At 41.9% G+C, this 17274-nt stretch overlaps 1 protein-coding gene across 2 annotated transcripts in view; it reads right to left on the bottom strand.

The window, feature by feature from the left end:
- lingo1a (leucine rich repeat and Ig domain containing 1a) overlaps nt 1-17274 on the bottom strand; it is a 135688-nt gene that overhangs the window by 94163 nt on the left and 24251 nt on the right. Inside the window, exon 1 of one of the 2 annotated variants that reach the window (XM_061774044.1) lies at nt 12745-12938. The exons of the other annotated variant lie outside the window; for it this stretch is intronic. The gene's annotated coding sequence lies outside the window, so the exon portion shown is untranslated. Of the gene's footprint in view, nt 1-12744; nt 12939-17274 lie in introns of those variants that run through there. 2 annotated transcript variants of the gene reach the window in all.

Genomic DNA, 17274 nt, shown 5'->3' with positions numbered 1-17274 from the left:
GAGGAGAAGGCGAGTTGAGTCAACATTTTAACCTCCACTTCACAAAAATAACAGTTATTAACTGCTCTATCTGTAATTGCTACATAACCCGGCAAACAGAGGAAACTACTCCTAATGCAGAACGAAGGCACAGTCCCTTGGTAAATGTCTCTATTTTGGGACAGCACAAGACATTTATTCTCATGATTTTATAAAGTAATATTAAATGACGTTACTGCTATGTCACAATTTCTGTTGGGTTAAGCTGCAGTTTAGAACTGAAAGGAGCTAAACTTTATTTTCTTCTTAAAAAATATGATTATTGTTATTATTAGGCAATGTAACATTGTGCAAAGTTTGAACATGGCGCTCAAATACAGTAAAGGAAAAAAATACATAATGACTCAATCAAAATGTATTGCACATAAGAATAAAAAATATTAACAAACAGATGAAGTTAAATACAACTGAACTGGACTTGGGCAGTGATTCTTTGGAATTGCAGTAGAAGGAGCCCTCGTACCACTGTAGCGCAACAATTCTTTATTTCAGATCAGTTGCGAATTCTTTGCCATGGGGAGCCATATTGAACTTCCAGTGAAAAGCATGAGAGTGTGAGAGCAGCAGCAGCAAACTCAAAACTATTGCTCCCTAGACACATCTTAAACCTTGTAATATTAATTAGTCTCATGCCACCAAGGAAGGAAAATGGCTAATTTGGCCCAATTTGGATTGGTATGATTTTTGTTTTAAAGTAATATCTAAAAGTAATACTGCAAATCACCATTTAAACTATGTCCGGTGAAACTGGTCTGTAGTATACTGAGTGTATGGTATAAATTTGGTGTACAGAATTTGAGACAGCAAAACGCTAAATGCTAAACAGTCAGCAATTAGAATTAGCATGCTAGCAACTGCCATTTTCCGTTAAAAAAAAAACAAAACGCTACTTACCATTCAGCTCACTCATAAATCATGTTATATGTACATTACACATCTAACAGTGTCTTACAAATCCCAGACGCTCCTTTGTCATTTTTGGCAAAGTTTATCACTGGCCCAACACTGCATTTGTCTGCAATAAATGTCTGCGTGAAACATGGGTTCTGGTGGCACAAACATGATTCCAGGTGGAATTTTTTTTGGGGTGTTCTTCTTGGTCCCGGCCGAGCTTTGAGGCAGAAATTTTGTGTCGACCTATTTTTGAAGTCGACATAGTCAAGTTATTGGATTTTTTTTCCCCCAGCCCCGCTTGTAATAAATTCAAACAAGCTGACATTAGTAAAAGAAACAAGGATATGAGCCTTCTCCAGGACAGCAAACTTGAGTTCGTGCAGACATCAGCTAGAACCTTCATCTCTACGTTCCATCCACAGCGAGGCCAAGGTTAGCCATGAATAAATGATGGACACTCAATGTTGCATTAGTCACACATGAGTGAGTTTACCCGGAAACATAGCGAAGCACATTCACATACTGGGAAAACCATCTTCGGTCGAGGACTCTGCAATACCCCCCGCAGATCCAACCAGCTCCTCATGGATATAGAGAACTGAAGATACTGTAAAGTGACGTATTGATATTAGCATTGCCACTTTGTATCAGATATCGATTAATATCAATCGTTTGTCTGGTTTTGATACTGAGAAATCGCAGTACCCTATTTTCACGACCATAAGGCGCACTTAAAAGTCATAAATTTTCTGCAAAATGGCGCCTTATAATGTGGTGCGCCTTATGTGTGCACCGAGTTCCAAAATCTATAGATGTTGTTGTGTGATGAGCGCTCCACTTGACTGACTGGGAGGATTTCCTGCCGACACGCTGCTTATACAGAGGAAAAGCAGACGTGGCGGAGGACAGCATGCGGACGTAATGGGGGAAGGGTGCGCGTGAAGGAGGACGCTAAAGGCACGCCCCCAGTAGGTATATAGCGCCGGTCAAGCCAGCCTCCACTCGTGAAGTAGCAATCAAGCCAGCCGCCCCTAATTTTGTTCATACTAAGGCATTACGGTAATAAGTCGCCACCTTCAAAATAAAAGCTTCCCAATAATACGGACGTCAGTGCTCTTCGGTTAAGGAATGCAACCAGCAAGGTTAATTTGAATCTTGAGATGCATTAAAAAAATGTAGTTTATTAGTTTTCGGACTTTTATTTTGAAATACAATATCAGATCTTCATCAAACCTCTTTTAGTGGAGTCCTTGGTGGTCTGTCACGCAGATCTGGACTTGTCTTGCAATACCAATGGGATTATGTTGGGGTGGCTTGGGCTCAGTCGGTAGAACAGGTTCGAATCCCTGCTACGACTGTCTGCATGTTGAAATGTCCTTGGGCAAGACACTGAACCCTAATTTTCTCCCAGTGGGCCTGGCAGCGCCTCGCATGGCAGCAGTCGCCCATTGGTTTATGAATGTGTGTGTGAATGTGAGGCTTTGTAAAGCGCTTTGGACACTGTGATGTTGAAGATAAAGTGCTATATAAGTGCAGTCCACTTACTTTTCCCAAGATATCAAATAAACTAAATGTTCTAATGTATCTCAAGATTCAAATTAACTTTGCTGGTTGCATTCCTTAACCGAAGAGCACTGACGTCCGTATTATTGGGAAGCTTTTATTTTGAAGGTGGCTTCGCCGCGAGTTGGCGACCTATTACCGTAATGCCTAGTATGAACATAATTAGGGGCGGCTGGCTTGAATGTTACTTTACGAGTGGAGGCTGGCTTGACCGCAGTCGAAAACTGCACCCACGAAGAGACACGCTTACGAAGCACAGTTTAAACTGAAAGCTATCAGTTACGCGGAGGAACATGGGAATCAAGCAGCCGCGAGAGAATTCGAGATCAACAAATCCATGGTTCGCAAGTGGAGGAAGCAGGAAAACGAGCTTCGCCAAGTCAAGAAGACGAAGCTGAGTTTCCGCGGAAACAAGGCGAGGTGGCCCGAGTTGGAAGACCAACTCGAGCAATGGATTAATGAACTCCAACCGCTGGACATCGGTGTAAACAGGGCGTTCAAAGTGAAGTTGCGAACGGCGTGGGAGCGATGGATTGACAGATGGCGAACACAGCTTGACTAAAACTAGGAGGCAGCGCCGGGCGAGTTACGCCACAATTTGTGAATGGATTGTGGATGCTTGGGCTAACGTCTGCTTGCACTGTTGATCGAGCTTTCGTAAAAGCCGGCATCATTTCTGAGGAGCCGCACTGCAACGAGACTGACTCGAACCTCGCATGTTTGATGGAGAACTTGTCCAGCTGTTCATTTCGGATACAGAACATGAGGACTTTGATGGATTTGTGGATGAGGATAATCACAAAACTTGGCTAATTTCACCTATAGCTTTCACTAACTTGGGTAATATTGTGTATTGTATTGCTTTTGAGAGCAATAGTGTTCTTGGTCTGAAATACAATTAAAAAAAACGACTGAAAAACATTTTTGAAACCGTGACTGATAGAGTTTGGAAGCCCAATTTAAGAAATCAACATGGAATTCGATTAATTTGAACTTAGCTACATTGGGTGATATCTGTTTTAGTGTTCTCTCTCTGCAAAACAGTTTGTTGAAAAGGGCTTTTGCAATATTGTGTGATCTTTTGACGTCAATTGAGTTCTTTCCCAGATATAGAACAATAATCAATTGAAAATAAAATTGGGAATCATGACTGATACAGCTTTGAAGGCTTAATGGAGAACACAATATGAAAATGTTTACATTTCCATCCTGTCAACCCCGTACTGGTCGCCAACTAATCACAGGGCACAAATAGTCCATTTTTTTGGGGGGGGGGGAATGTGGGAGGAAGCTGGTTTAAATTTAAAATTGGACTTTTGCAATACCGTGGGATCGTGAGATATCAAGTGTTCTTGCCCTAAGGCAGAAAAGAAAAAAAAATCGATTGTTTGCCAAAGATTGAAAAAAGACTGGCATTTTGCTCCATTGGGCAGTACACAGTAGTGGGATCCTTTGATAGCAACAGTGTTCTTACCCTGAGATTGAAAAAATAACAGATTGTTTAAAGAAGTTTGATTGAAAAATGTTGAAAGGTGACACCATTCTCCATTTCACCCTTGAGCCCTCGTCAAATAGGCTTAAAATCAATCAGATTATTATTATTATTATTATTATTGGCCTTAAAGCAGTGAGGCTGAGCATATAAAGGATGAACTGATTAATATTTTGGATCTAAAACTGTCAAGCCCATGTGGCAAATTAACAAGGCGAGCATGCAAATTCCAAGATTAAAGTTTGATCAAACTATTTTTAAACCTAACTTCATCATAGCCCTAAAATGAGACACTGGCCAGCATGGCAAACATTATTTTAGTCACACACTCCATACGCCCTCCCATCATGCAACTGTGAAACTATCAATTTAAAAAAAAAAAAAAAAGCATAGAGAGCATTTTAAGCAGATGTTAACCGCTTCGGCAAAACTGGGATAGCAGGTAAATTGGTGTCCCAAACTGTTTTGCAGATCAAAAGACTTAGCAGAGCCGTGAACGTTTAGGGAGCGCCGAGATCACACGAGCGTCAGATGACACCAGGACCAAGATATCACCGGTTCCTGACTCTCTAAATGCTTTCACTTTGAAGGTCAGTCGCCATCCGTCTGCTTCTAACACGGTTTGAAAGCAACAAAGTAGCGGCAGCGACAATGAGCTAAAGTTACTCGACAGCCTGCTGAGCCGTATTTCAGAGGGTATCGTTTCCAAATGTCAGCAAGCAGCAAACGAGCGACACTGCGATTCCTTGATTTGTTATTCACATTTTAAAAAGCAGCAACTCTGCTTAATGTTGCATTTAATTAGATAGTAGGAGCACAGAAACATCCTGTTAGTTATACAGAGGGAAATAGTGCATTGCCTCTTTAAAAGATAACATTGCACGGTTCTCGAGATGCAGTTTTATCAGAACCGGACAAGTAAAAAGACAACTACTGACGGACAAATGCGCCTTGGAGATGTCGATATCGCCTACAATTGTGAACGTCTACGACTTCTGTCCCCTCACATACTGTGAATGTCCATGTATGTGTCGCTCCCACACATCAGAATACGAGCAGAGGGAGGACATTTCCATGACAGGTGGGAAATGCCCCGCTCTCACATAAGGTTCATCTCATTTTGCTTTCAAATTAAATGTTGGCCTCGGTTTTAGCACGCCGAGCCGGTGGTCCCGCGGAATAATCATATGCTCAGTTTTGTAATCTCTTCAGGGATTTGTATTAATAAAGAATCTATCTAGCCATCCGTGCATCTATCTACTATCATTTTTCTGTTTAGCCAAAACACATCTTATAAACCTTTTGATTTTTATAATAAATACAATTCCTTGCTAAATTAAGGTCCACAAATCAAAGGAAAAACAAATAAAACAAGGGAAGTAAAATTGTACTGTTGAATGATTTAAAGATTGTAGTGTTGCATGAATAATGTTGCAGTCTTACAAGAAAAATTTACATTTAAGAGAAAAAAGAACAAAGCTATAAAAATCTTGATTTCTTCCCCCCCCCCAAAGCTCTTATCTGACAAAAAAGGAGTAAGGATTTCACCATTAAATCAGGTGTAACATGAACAAAAGAAAAATCATGTAATTGTTAAAATTTTATGAAAATATTAAAAATGAGAAATTTTTTTCTGAGAAATTGTTTACAATGTTTATATGAATAAATGTAGTATAAGAACAACAACATTTTTACAAGAAATACGTGTCATGCTTCCGAAATTTAACTGCAATTTTATGGGGGGAGAAAAAAATAGTGTCGACATTTTAAGAGGAAACTGTAAGTTTCAACACTTTTAGGACCATTAAGAATATTAAATTGTTCCTTTAAACATAGCCTGCACACTTAAATATATTACCATTGGGAACATTTCCAAATTTTCAATTTCCAAATCATAGGTCAATTAAAATCAAGGGACGAATTTTGTCCAACCTCCGAGGTTTTTCTGCATGTTTCCAAGCAAGCTGTGTGCGAGTGATGAAGCTTTTTGAATATTTCCCACAAGCATTTATCGAGAGTGAGCATTCCAGGATGTTGGAGTGTGTCAAACACATACGGGGGGTGGGGTGGGGTGGCTGAGAGAAAGGTCTCAACTAAATATGTATTAGTTCTGATTGATCTCCAGCTGCGAGAAGGAGGAAGAGAAGGAGGAGTGGTGATGTAGGACTGATGTCAAAGATTTAATGGTGATGTCAAGCCGCCAAGCATGCAAGGAAACGAGCACAAACATGCATCAATGCAACAAAACGTGGCCTGGGTTTGTGTACATTTGCAAAAGACAAATCTGGTTAATACTGGTTGTTTTTGTTCACCAACAACAAATGTTCCCCATTCTATCATGTTTGCGCTGCACTTACCAGTTTCTCTCAGTGGAGCATTCCACTGATTTAACTTCATACTGTTCGCATACGGCATTTGTTCATAGTTCTAAATAACTTGCAACTTCGAACATGTACCAAAGTGGGCGTTTAAAAAATATTCTTGTAACTGTATAAAAGTAACTAAAACGTAAAGTATGTTTCATGAAGACGGAACTGATCCCTTACTGCTTAACCCTAGCATACTGTTCAGATCAAATTTGACCCATTTTGAGAGCAATTAAAATAGCCTCAATTTTTCTTAATTCTTTCACTCTGAAATTTGAAGTGACCCAAAATACAACACCCCCCCCCCCACACACAAAAAATAGGTATACAGCCTACAGGTGCTACAAAATTTGTGTTACACTGAGGCTTTCCAGGTCAAATTTGACCCTCGTCTACTTTAAAGGATTTTAGATTCACCAGTGTGTGTTAAATTAACCAAAACGGTGGGACTCTTAACTGTAAATACCATAAAAGTGTGTGTTTTTTATGGGACAGCAGTAATTTTCACGAGGGAGCTTGAAACAGTCCTGTGAACTGTCTGTGTTTTCACCACATTTGCACAGCTTCCCAGCAGAAACAAGTACCTGTGGGTCCTTGAAGGGCCATGGGGGGGATATCGAAATAGTAAAAGAGTAAAACAGCATAATAATTACCATACATACTAAAAATAAGGAACAGAAGTCAAGTACTGGACCACCAATGTGGCAAAAGAAAAAAGTGTGGTGTGAAAAATAAAAAAAATAGATGTTCTCTTTTTTCCGAAACACTGATGAAGGATTAATCATCCATCTACTTGTAGTAATGATCAGACAATTATTATGAGGATATTCTAGGTCAGAGTCATTTTGACCAGCAACATACTATGTGTGCATGGAAAATGAACAGTATGTAAGGGCAAAGTCCCACAAACTGTACATGAGGGCAACATGCAATTACACCTAGTGATAGCATTTATTACACATTTATGAATTTTTAACTGAGGATAAGGTGCCCATTATGCATTGTTAATGTAGATTTTTTTTTTCTTCCGACACACATTATTCTTTTATTAATCCTATGCCAGAACATTAGTTGCTATTATTGGTGCTCACGCTACTATTTAAACTTCAACTATGTTAGAAAAGCCAACTAAACCATTATTACGTATTGCTGTGTTATTATGTGATGTCAAAAAATTATATTTACCTTAATAGTAATTGTGAAATTATTATTATTACTTCATTATTTTTTTTGACATTATTATGATTTCTTTTATAATCAAAATGTAATGAATGAGTAAATGAATAAACTGAAATAAACTCATTAGCATAACCCTGAATTATGTACATATTACATAAAACATTACAAATATTAAACAATTAGGAAAGGGAAGTGACCCGCTGTAATGTCATTGTCATTCAGTTTGACTCACAGCTGTCATGAAGATGTTGTGCAAACATCAACTATATTTTGTTTTTTTATTTTAGTCAGACTAAAAGCAGTGAGCGTATGATTAGCAAATGCTAACTAGGCCTACCGACTACAGCCGGAGATGCATTGTTGTTGATGTGTAATCAGAGCAGAAAGTGATGTCAGAATTGGGAAACAAAAAACTTTATTTATTTTATTTTATTGTTTTAATGTGGAAGCGCCTCACATCTGATTAGCACATGCAAATGATTGCACTGCACTTCATCTCTTATCTGTGTTAAACACAGGGCATGTTCATATCAGTGGCAGTTGCAATATTCATCATCGACTATGAGACTAAAAAAAATAATAACTTTAATTAAACATGAGTCATTTGGTGTTTTTACAGTGTAAGATATGTTTCTTGATAGTCCTGATCCGGACCATTTTTTGTTATGTGTTAAGCCATCTGTAAAATGGATTGGAGTTCCTCAGGGTTTTGTTTTCAGCCCCCCAAACTATTAGATGTAATGCATTGTTCTGGGTGCATGGATGGATGCATGGATAGATGGCTGGATGGAGGGATGGATGGAGAAAGATTAGGTACATTAGGAAGATAGATTAATCAATGGATCAATAGATTGATAGATATAGATATAAGGAGATGCTTCTAATGCATTAACTATAATCGTATCGTTTTCCTTCTTCGCCTTTTCTCTTTATAAGCTGCAATTATTTGCTAATTAATGGTTCACTATAGCGGCACGGTGGCCGACTGGTTAGAGCGTCAGCCTCACAGTTCTGAGGTGCGGGGTTCAATCCCCGTCCCCGCCTGTGTGGAGTTTGCATGTTCTCCCCGTGCCTGCGTGGGTTTTCTCCGGGTGCTCCGGTTTCCTCCCACATCCCAAAAACATGCATTAATTGGAGACTCTAAATTGCCTGTAGGCATGACTGTGAGTGCAAATGGTTGTTAGTTTCTATGTGCCCTGCAATTGGCTGGCAACCAGTTCAGGGTGTATCCCGCCTCCTGCCCGATGACAGCTGGGATAGGCTCCAGCACGCCCGCGACCCTAGTGAGGAGAAGCGGCTCAGAAAATGGATGGATGGATGGATGGTTCACTATTTTATTTAAATTTAGCTTGAAACACCACATTTAAAATAGTTCTAAACATATTTTACTTATGTATATTTCAATAAATAATAAAAATCAAGATTTTTTGAGTTTTCCACTATGTATTTTTTTTGGTGGTCTTTAATTTGTTTTTAAACCATTTTCCCTTGCAGATGAAAATACGCCAATAGTGGTGTTTCCAGGAGGCAGTAATGAGAGTGGAGCCCACATTCGGACATCATTAAGTGTGATTCGCCATGACGAAATTGCCAAGTTCATTTCATGCATCAGGCTCAATCATAAAGCCACATCGGTAACGACCATTATTTGCGGCAACGGCCTGGAGAAAAATTGTGCATAAAATGAGCTGTTAGGTCCTCATTTTGGCAGAGGGCAGCATCAGGGCAATTGGAGGGAAAGGCTGATGGGGACAAGTCGTGGGTGGGAGGGGCGGCCATTCATGGGTGCTACACTGTGAGTCACCCTTGGACCACATGACTTGCTCACTTTACAGCAAAGGGCTATAGAAATGACTTGGTTGACAGTCGCACTTCACCACATTGTTCATGCGTTTACGGCATTCTTATAGAAAATAGAGCTCTTGGCAAGCAACACTGACCACTGATTGGCGGTTCAAATCATACACATGATTGATAAATATTTAGACGTTGTGTCATTCTGTATACCATATTTTCACGACCAGAAGGTGCACCGTATTAAAAGGTGCAGTCTCAGTTACGGAGTCTATTTCTGTATTTAACACATACATAAGGCGCACCGTATTATTGGGCGCAGGGATGGTAAAACATATGCTACCTTAAAACATACGGTAGCATGCATGCGCGCTAAAACAATGTTTTTAAAAAGGCAGCAGGAGCAAAACTGCGTTCGGTTGTACTTTATTGAAGTATTTAACAATGTACTCACGTTATTTTTTGATCAATCCTCATCCACAAATCCATCAAAGTCCTGGTCTTCTGTATCCGAAATGAACAGCTGGGCAAGTTCTCCATCAAACACGCCAGGTTCCCTCTCGTCATTGTCGGAGTCAGTCTCGTTGCCGTGCGGCTCCTCAGAAATGATGCCGGCTTTTACGAAAGCTCGAACAACAGTGCAAGCAGACACGTTAGCCCAAGCATCCACAATCCATTCACAAATTGTGGCGTAACTCGCCCGGCGTTGCCTCCTAGTCTTAGTAAAGCTGTGTTCGCCATCTGTCATCCATGGATCCCACGCCGCTCACAACTTCACTTTGAACGCCCTGTTTAGACGGATGTCCAGCGGTTCGTCAAGCCTCCCGGAATGATGGCAAGCTCAGAGTTATTGCACTCAGTCGAATGGTGACTGTAGAGACGCTTCTCCGGGCTGTTATTTGCTCATTAATCCATTGCTCGCCTTGTTTCCACGGAAACTCAGCTTCGTCTTCTTGACTTGGCAAAGCTCGTTTTCCTGCTTCCTCCACTTGCGAACCATGGATTCGTTGATCTTGAATTCTCTCGCAGCTGCTCGATTCCCATGTTCGTCCGCGTAACTAATAGCTTGCAGTTTAAACTGTGCTTCGTAAAAGCGTGTCTCTTCGTAGGTGCCATTTTCGGGGGTCCTTTGCCAAACCGATGCACATACCGGAACTATATACCTACTGGGGGCGTGTCTTTAGCGTACTCTGTCACGCGCACCCTTCTCCCTTTACGTCCGCATGCTGTCCTCAGTCACGTCCGCGTTCCTCTATATAAGCAGTGTGTCAGCAGGAAATGCTCCCAGTCAGTCAAGCTTACTGCTCATTAAAGTCACACAACAACATTTACAGATTTTGGAACTCGGTGCACACATAAGGCGCGCCACATTATAAGGCGCCCCGTCCATTTTGGAGAAGACTTTTAAGTGCGCCTTATGGTCGTGAAAATACGGTACTGAACAATAAGGGTAGGAATACAGGGTAACTCGATATCGTCAATATATTTTTTCACATAACACCACGACTATCAATGTTATTCAGTAGGCCGTCTACAATGTTTTGCATTGTGTGTCAGCATCAAGCTAGCAGAAGGCAAAGTTGTGTGGTTGTTTTATATACAAAACATGTAATTGTCTAAAACTTCAACTGGGAGTGGCAATAAATAGCTTGAAGCCTCTTTTTTGAAGATTTATTGACTATCTGCCAAACTGCTACTTGTTGTGAAGTTAGTTGAGTGTAGTTCACTGTCCGTACAGTGCTTGTTGACTTGAAGTTTTGCTCGCAAGGCAAAGAAAATAATTAGCATAGCTCGTAAATCTTATCAGTCGGGTCACTTGTATTTCAAGGCACCATTGGACGATATTTAGAGATTGTGTATGGATATTGTATCGTAAGAGATGAGACAATCAGAGGTTTTCAACTGGTCTTACCAAGGGACCCATTTTTACAGAAGTCTAAGCCACAAGTAACCACACCCAAGCTGTGCCCATTGTCATCAGTCATGGTAATGGAAGCTGTTCTGGCATTGGTACATGCCACAGTAGAGTGGGGCGGTGTGAGCAGTGTTTCATCTACATGAGACAGGACCGCCCCCTTAAAACAGGCATATTTCAGCCACGCTCCAAAAAGAGACACCTGGGAACTGTCTTCAATTGTTGAAAAAAACTGTCTAGTTTACTGCAATTGGTTGGCGAACAGTCCAGTGGGTACTGCTGGAGTGGGCTTTAGCTCACCTTGTGTGCTAGTATAAAACAATGGATGGATAGATATCCATCCATCCATCCATTTTCTTACCGTTTATCCTCACTCGGGTCGCAGGCATGCTGGAGCCTAACTGGATGGATACATGTCATTTAAAAATAAAGACACACCTTGGATGCGATTCATCACAACATCCATATTTTTATCGTACCCCTACTTAACAATAGCCCATTAGATGCAAACTGGATCACTGGTGTGTTTTTGTGGCACATTTCGAAAATCAAAGGAAAGCAATTGTGAATGCAACATGAGCGAAAAAGCTCCAATCCAAGGTGGGGCTGATTTAATTTGATCTTTTATTATTTTTCCCATCCGGTGGAGCGATCATGTTTTCTCCTCTTGAAATGGGGCAATGTGATAAATATTGATGCTCTTCACTGCCAGAGTGCATCCATGTGTTGGATCAAGGCTGGAATATCACGTTCCCCCCTTTCGGACGTGAGTAAACCGACTCTTGAGCCTTAAAAGCACTTTCCCGGCTATGTTAGTGCCCTACACCACCCCCTTCTCTCCTTGTACTCTTTTCTGCGGACCTCCCATCCATCTTCCGTTGCCCTCTGAATACTTATCCCTACTAATCTCTCTCCTTCCTTTTTCGGCTTTCATTAAGTGACGGCTGGATCCTGACACTTTCTTCCCGTCCCCTGCCTCCCTCCCTGTAGATTCCACAGAGATGAGGAGATGAACGGAGAATTGATAAAATCGCAGAGATTAGAGGGAGAGCGAGAGAGAAAATATACTCATCCAGCATACAGAAATAGCAGCATCCACTTTGAGTGAGGCTGACAAAATGAAGGATAACAAGGGAAGAGGGAGGGAGGGGAGCTTTGAAGAAGGCATTGTCATCAGCGTGACAGTTATAAGGCTAATAATCCAATCCGTTGTTGTCACATAAAAGCAGTTTTGGTTTGATGGCTCGCCCATTCAAACACTGTGCGTTATGGATGCACCGCCGCACAATTGAGAATATATATTTAAAGTCCTTCCACTTCACATCAGATACACCATGCAAAGTCCAAAATGAGACATTTTACAAGCTTTGGTGTGCAAACCCCCACATTAGCATCCCTATCCTGGGTAAAGTGTGCCATCAGAATGTCTGATTGCACCTGTCACTGTGCTCTGACAAGTAAATCGAGCGCAGAAGAAGAGCGAGGCGCGATGTCATCCTTACCGGAACGTCAGCGAAGAAGAGCCACGAATCGCCTCGCTTCATTCCATGCCGGGGTTGCTCGTTAAATTCCAAGGTGCTCAAGAGGAGACTCCGTTTGTAGGGGGGGACAAGGAGGGGTTAGTTATGGGTTTATCCGAGTCGGGAGTGCGTCCCGTCGGCTGCCGAGCCACATGTGCGCGCGGGGCACACGTGCTTTGCACAGCGACGGGCACCGCACACGAGGAGGGGGAGGGGGGAGGGTGGGGGTGTATTGAGGGAATGAGGGGAAGGTGGAGCCGCAGTCTGTGATGAGAGATGGGAGGTGGGCACCCCTCGTACCCCTCCTCATTTGTGTCGCCGTTTACACTACAATCTGATCGATACAATCGGGAGTTGTGATGCCTCTTTTGTTTGTGTTTAACATAAAGATGGAGGATGCCACGGGAATATGAGCACATTGTCAGGTCCGTTTAACAAAACAAAATTGGGTTGTTCGAGATTTATTATTCTCTGTGTTTTATAGCATGTACTGTTAAAACTGTGTCACTGTATTTTAAATAATACTTTAGCACTCATAACCGCCACAGGGGAAAAAATTTTATTACAGGAATGAACAAAAATGTGTATAATACATACAGTATTGGCTGTAATTAGCATGACCTAATTCATGCTAATGTACACTATGATAAAGGTGGCACAAATCACTGATCAAATGGCTTTTAAGAGCATCCAGTAGCTCTAAGAGGCAGAAATAATAGAATTAGAGAAGGAGGAACTGCTATCACCTTTCTTTGAGCGTTAATAATATACGGTGCACATCGGCTAGTGGAAAACAATCAATACATTTTCTTCATGCTTTGTTGATTCGTCAGCTCAGCAGCTTTCTCATCAGTGTCAGTGTTCTGAAGTCACTTGTCGTGAACTGGGCAATTAGATTTTCATTATCACTATTGACGAGTTGAAAAGTTTGACAAGAAAGGTTCAACAACGGAGTGGTCCACCATTGTTGTTTTCCTTGTGATGACATACATACAGTATACAATACCTACGTTTTCCACAGAAAACATTTTTTAAGTGTTTTAACGGAAACAACAATAGTTAATTAAATGTACACACTGCTGGAGAAGTGTTATAAGCACAAATAACTGTGGTGCGCCACGGTTGTTTTGGTTATGACATAATGAACACTTGCCACACATGCGCCGTTATAAATTTTCTAGCCACGTGTTTAGAGGATTATGACACTTTTCAAATGTTTATATTTCCAATGATGAGCCATAATGCAGTTGTCCTCTAAACAAATAACGAAAGCAAGCTTTTAACTTAAAGGGTGTAAAGATGGTGTCTCCTCCTTTATTGATCTTTAAGGATCTTGGATCTTTCGCAAGAATACTTCTCATGTGGTTCTACCTCACATTTACTGAACTAACAAAACAGCAATGATAACATGGAGAAAATAATACTATCTGAGCTGCGGCCAGCTGCTGTTTAATGTTGGTTTAAGGCCATAGTTATAGTTACAGTGGTGGAGATACAAGTTTAATTGTGACCACACTCGTAACTCAAAACACATCTCAAATCAAATTTCCCCATTGAAATGAAAGAAAATGCCATCAATCCATTCCACTTCCACCCAAAAAAGAAAAATGTTTGTAATGTGTTTTTCATTAAAAAATAACACTCATTACAAATGTTCGAAAAAAACATAATGAAAATTAAATAGGTTGTAAAGAACTAAACAGTTTTTGTCACTTTTTTTTTTGCTTCAATTCAATGTATATGGTGCTGCTCCTTCTGGTGTGCGTGCCTGGGCCACCTGAGGGTAGTATAATACAGACATACGGATAGACATGACAAAGACGGTCACAATTGCTCAGTAAGGCGCAGTATTAGTAGTAATTCTTCTGAGAGGATAAAGAATATATGCCTGTAGGTATTATATTAGGTGTCTAGATATGTTGCTCCAACAGACCACCAGTGTTGTACCTGAAGGCTTAGCAGCGTGTCTTTTAAAGTTAAATGAAAACTTCAACAAATAAACAGATCCCTAAAGTTTTGTACAGTAAATAAAGTTTTCCAAAATTTCAATACAACTGAAATATTAATCTTTCACTCATCTTTGTTTTAAGTTCAAACAAAAATAAAAAATGCAGGAAGTTCCCAGGGTCATCAGAAGCTCATAAAATTAAGAGAAAATTTAAAAATCACTGTAGTAAACAGACAAAACTGTCCGTCCTCTCTGACTTCCCGAGGCAATGTAGGTGATATATTTAGCCGCGGGATTTTGCTCTCAACAACATCCTCTCCTGATTCCATCCAGTGCTATCCAGGTAAAGTATTCCTGCCAACACATGCTTTGAAACGCACAGCGGGCATCCCTAGGCTGACGTGACTCATCGCGTATAATCCCACACTTGATGAGTCACGTTCGAAATCAGCCAACACTTTGAGGCAGAGGTGGAGAGTATGGGTGGCATCAGGGGGCAGGATGCCCTGATTTACCCAGGCAGGACTCTATAGGATGAGGGGCCAACCTAGGGCATTGGCACGTAAATCACAGGGCATGTATAGAGACGCGCAACCATTCACTGAGTGGGAACTCAACCCACGCGTATACCACGACATCATTTCCATGCCAAATGCTCATAACGTGATAATCGTTTTGAAATTGTTTGCTGCATAATATATTCCCATAAAGGCAGTTGTTTCATGTCAAAGTGCCCTTGAGCAAGGCGCTGAATCACTCCAACTGCTCTGGGTTACATCACCATCATGCAACCCCCTCAAATCTCAGCTCCATTTGCTTAAAACCAATATTTGGATTTCCCCTTTGGGCAGTGAAAAAGTGCACAAATGCAGAGATGGAAAAGTTTTATCACCTCAGTCAAGGAAGTTATGTTTACTTCATAGCTTTGTTTGTAAGTCAGCAGAATTATGCAACAGCCCAATTAATTGAATTTTTTTAGCAGGGTGTGCACAGGCAAAGGAAGATTTACAGTTTACTTTTACAACCACAATTCCAATGAAGTTGGGACATTGTGTTAAACATAAATAAAAACAGAATACAATGATTTTCAAATCATGTTCAACCTATATTTAATTGAATACACTACAAAGAGGAGGCACGTTGGCCGACTGGTTAGAGCGTCTGCCTCACGTCTGCCTCACAGCTCTGAGGACCGGGGTTTTTTCATGGACGCCCCTGCTTATTTCAGCAAGACAATGCCAAACCACATTCTGCACGTATTAGAACAGCGTGGCTTCGTAGTAAAAGAGTGCGGGCACTAGACTGGCCTGCAGACTCCGCAGTCTCCTCCCTGATGGCAGAAGATTGAAGAGGCTGTGTGATGGATGGGTGGCATGCCCCGCTATGCGGACGACTTTGCAGGTGAGGCAGGTGCTGTAAATGTGCTGCAGGGAGGGAAGAGAGGTTCCGATGATCTTCTCAGCTGCTCTCACTATGTGGTGGAGAGTCTCGCGGCAGGATGCGGTGCAGGCTCTGTACCACACAGTGATGCAGTTGGTCAGGATGCTCCCTATGGTCCCTCTGTAGAACAAGCACAAGATGGGGGTTGGGGCTCTGGCTCTTCTCAGCTTGCGCAGGAAGTAGAGACGCTGGTGAGCTTTCTTGTCCAGTTATGAGGTGCTGCTGGTCTAGGAGAGGTCCTTGGTGATGTGCACTCCCAAGAACTTGGTGCTGCGCACTCTCCCACCGCAGCACAAATTGATGTTCAGGGGAGCATGCTGGGAGTGCCCTCTCCTGAAGTCCACAACAATCTCCCTGTTTTTTTCCACATTTAGGGAGTGCTTGTTGTCCGTGCACCACCAAGCCAGGCGGCTCACCTCACTCCTGTAGTCTGTCTTTTCCCCGTAGCTGATGAGACCCATCGCAGTTGTGTTGTCTACAAACTTTATGGAGAGGTTGGAGCTGTATGTCAGTGTGCAGTCATAGGTCAGCAGGGTGAAGAGGAGGGGACTCAACACACAACCTTGTCGGGCCCCAGTGTTCAGAGTGATGGTGCTGGATGTGTTGCTGCCGACCCGTATTCCATGCGGTCTCCCTGTCAGAAAGTCCAGCACCCAGTTGCACATCGAAGTGTGGACCCCCAGCTGGTCCAATTTGTAGATCAGTTGTTGAGGGATGATGGTATTGAATGCTGAACTGAAGTCTATGAACAGCATTCTAACATATGAGTCCTTAAAGTCCAGGTGTGTGAGGGCAGAGTGGAGGGAGGTGGATACGTTGTCATCGGTTGACCGGTTGGACCGATATGCAAACTGGAAGAGGTCAGGGGGTGGGGGGGGGACTTGATGTGGTGCATGACTAGCCGCTCGAAGCACTTCATTAGATAGTCATTGAGGCAGGAGGGAAACAACTTCTTCGGTGGTGGCTTCCAAGCATGTGGGGACAACACCCTAACTCAAGGAGGTGTTGTAGATGTCCATGAAGACATCTGTGAGTTGAGCTGAACAGCCCCTCAGTACACGACCAGCAATGTTATCTGGGCCCAGGGCTTTTCGTGTGTTGATCCTGTCGAGAGATCTTTTCAC

The sequence above is a fragment of the Phyllopteryx taeniolatus genome, chromosome 5, assembly GCF_024500385.1.
Source record: "Phyllopteryx taeniolatus isolate TA_2022b chromosome 5, UOR_Ptae_1.2, whole genome shotgun sequence".
NCBI classification, from domain to species: Eukaryota; Metazoa; Chordata; class Actinopteri; order Syngnathiformes; family Syngnathidae; genus Phyllopteryx; species Phyllopteryx taeniolatus.
This window is presented reverse-complemented; position numbering and strand designations above follow the sequence as displayed.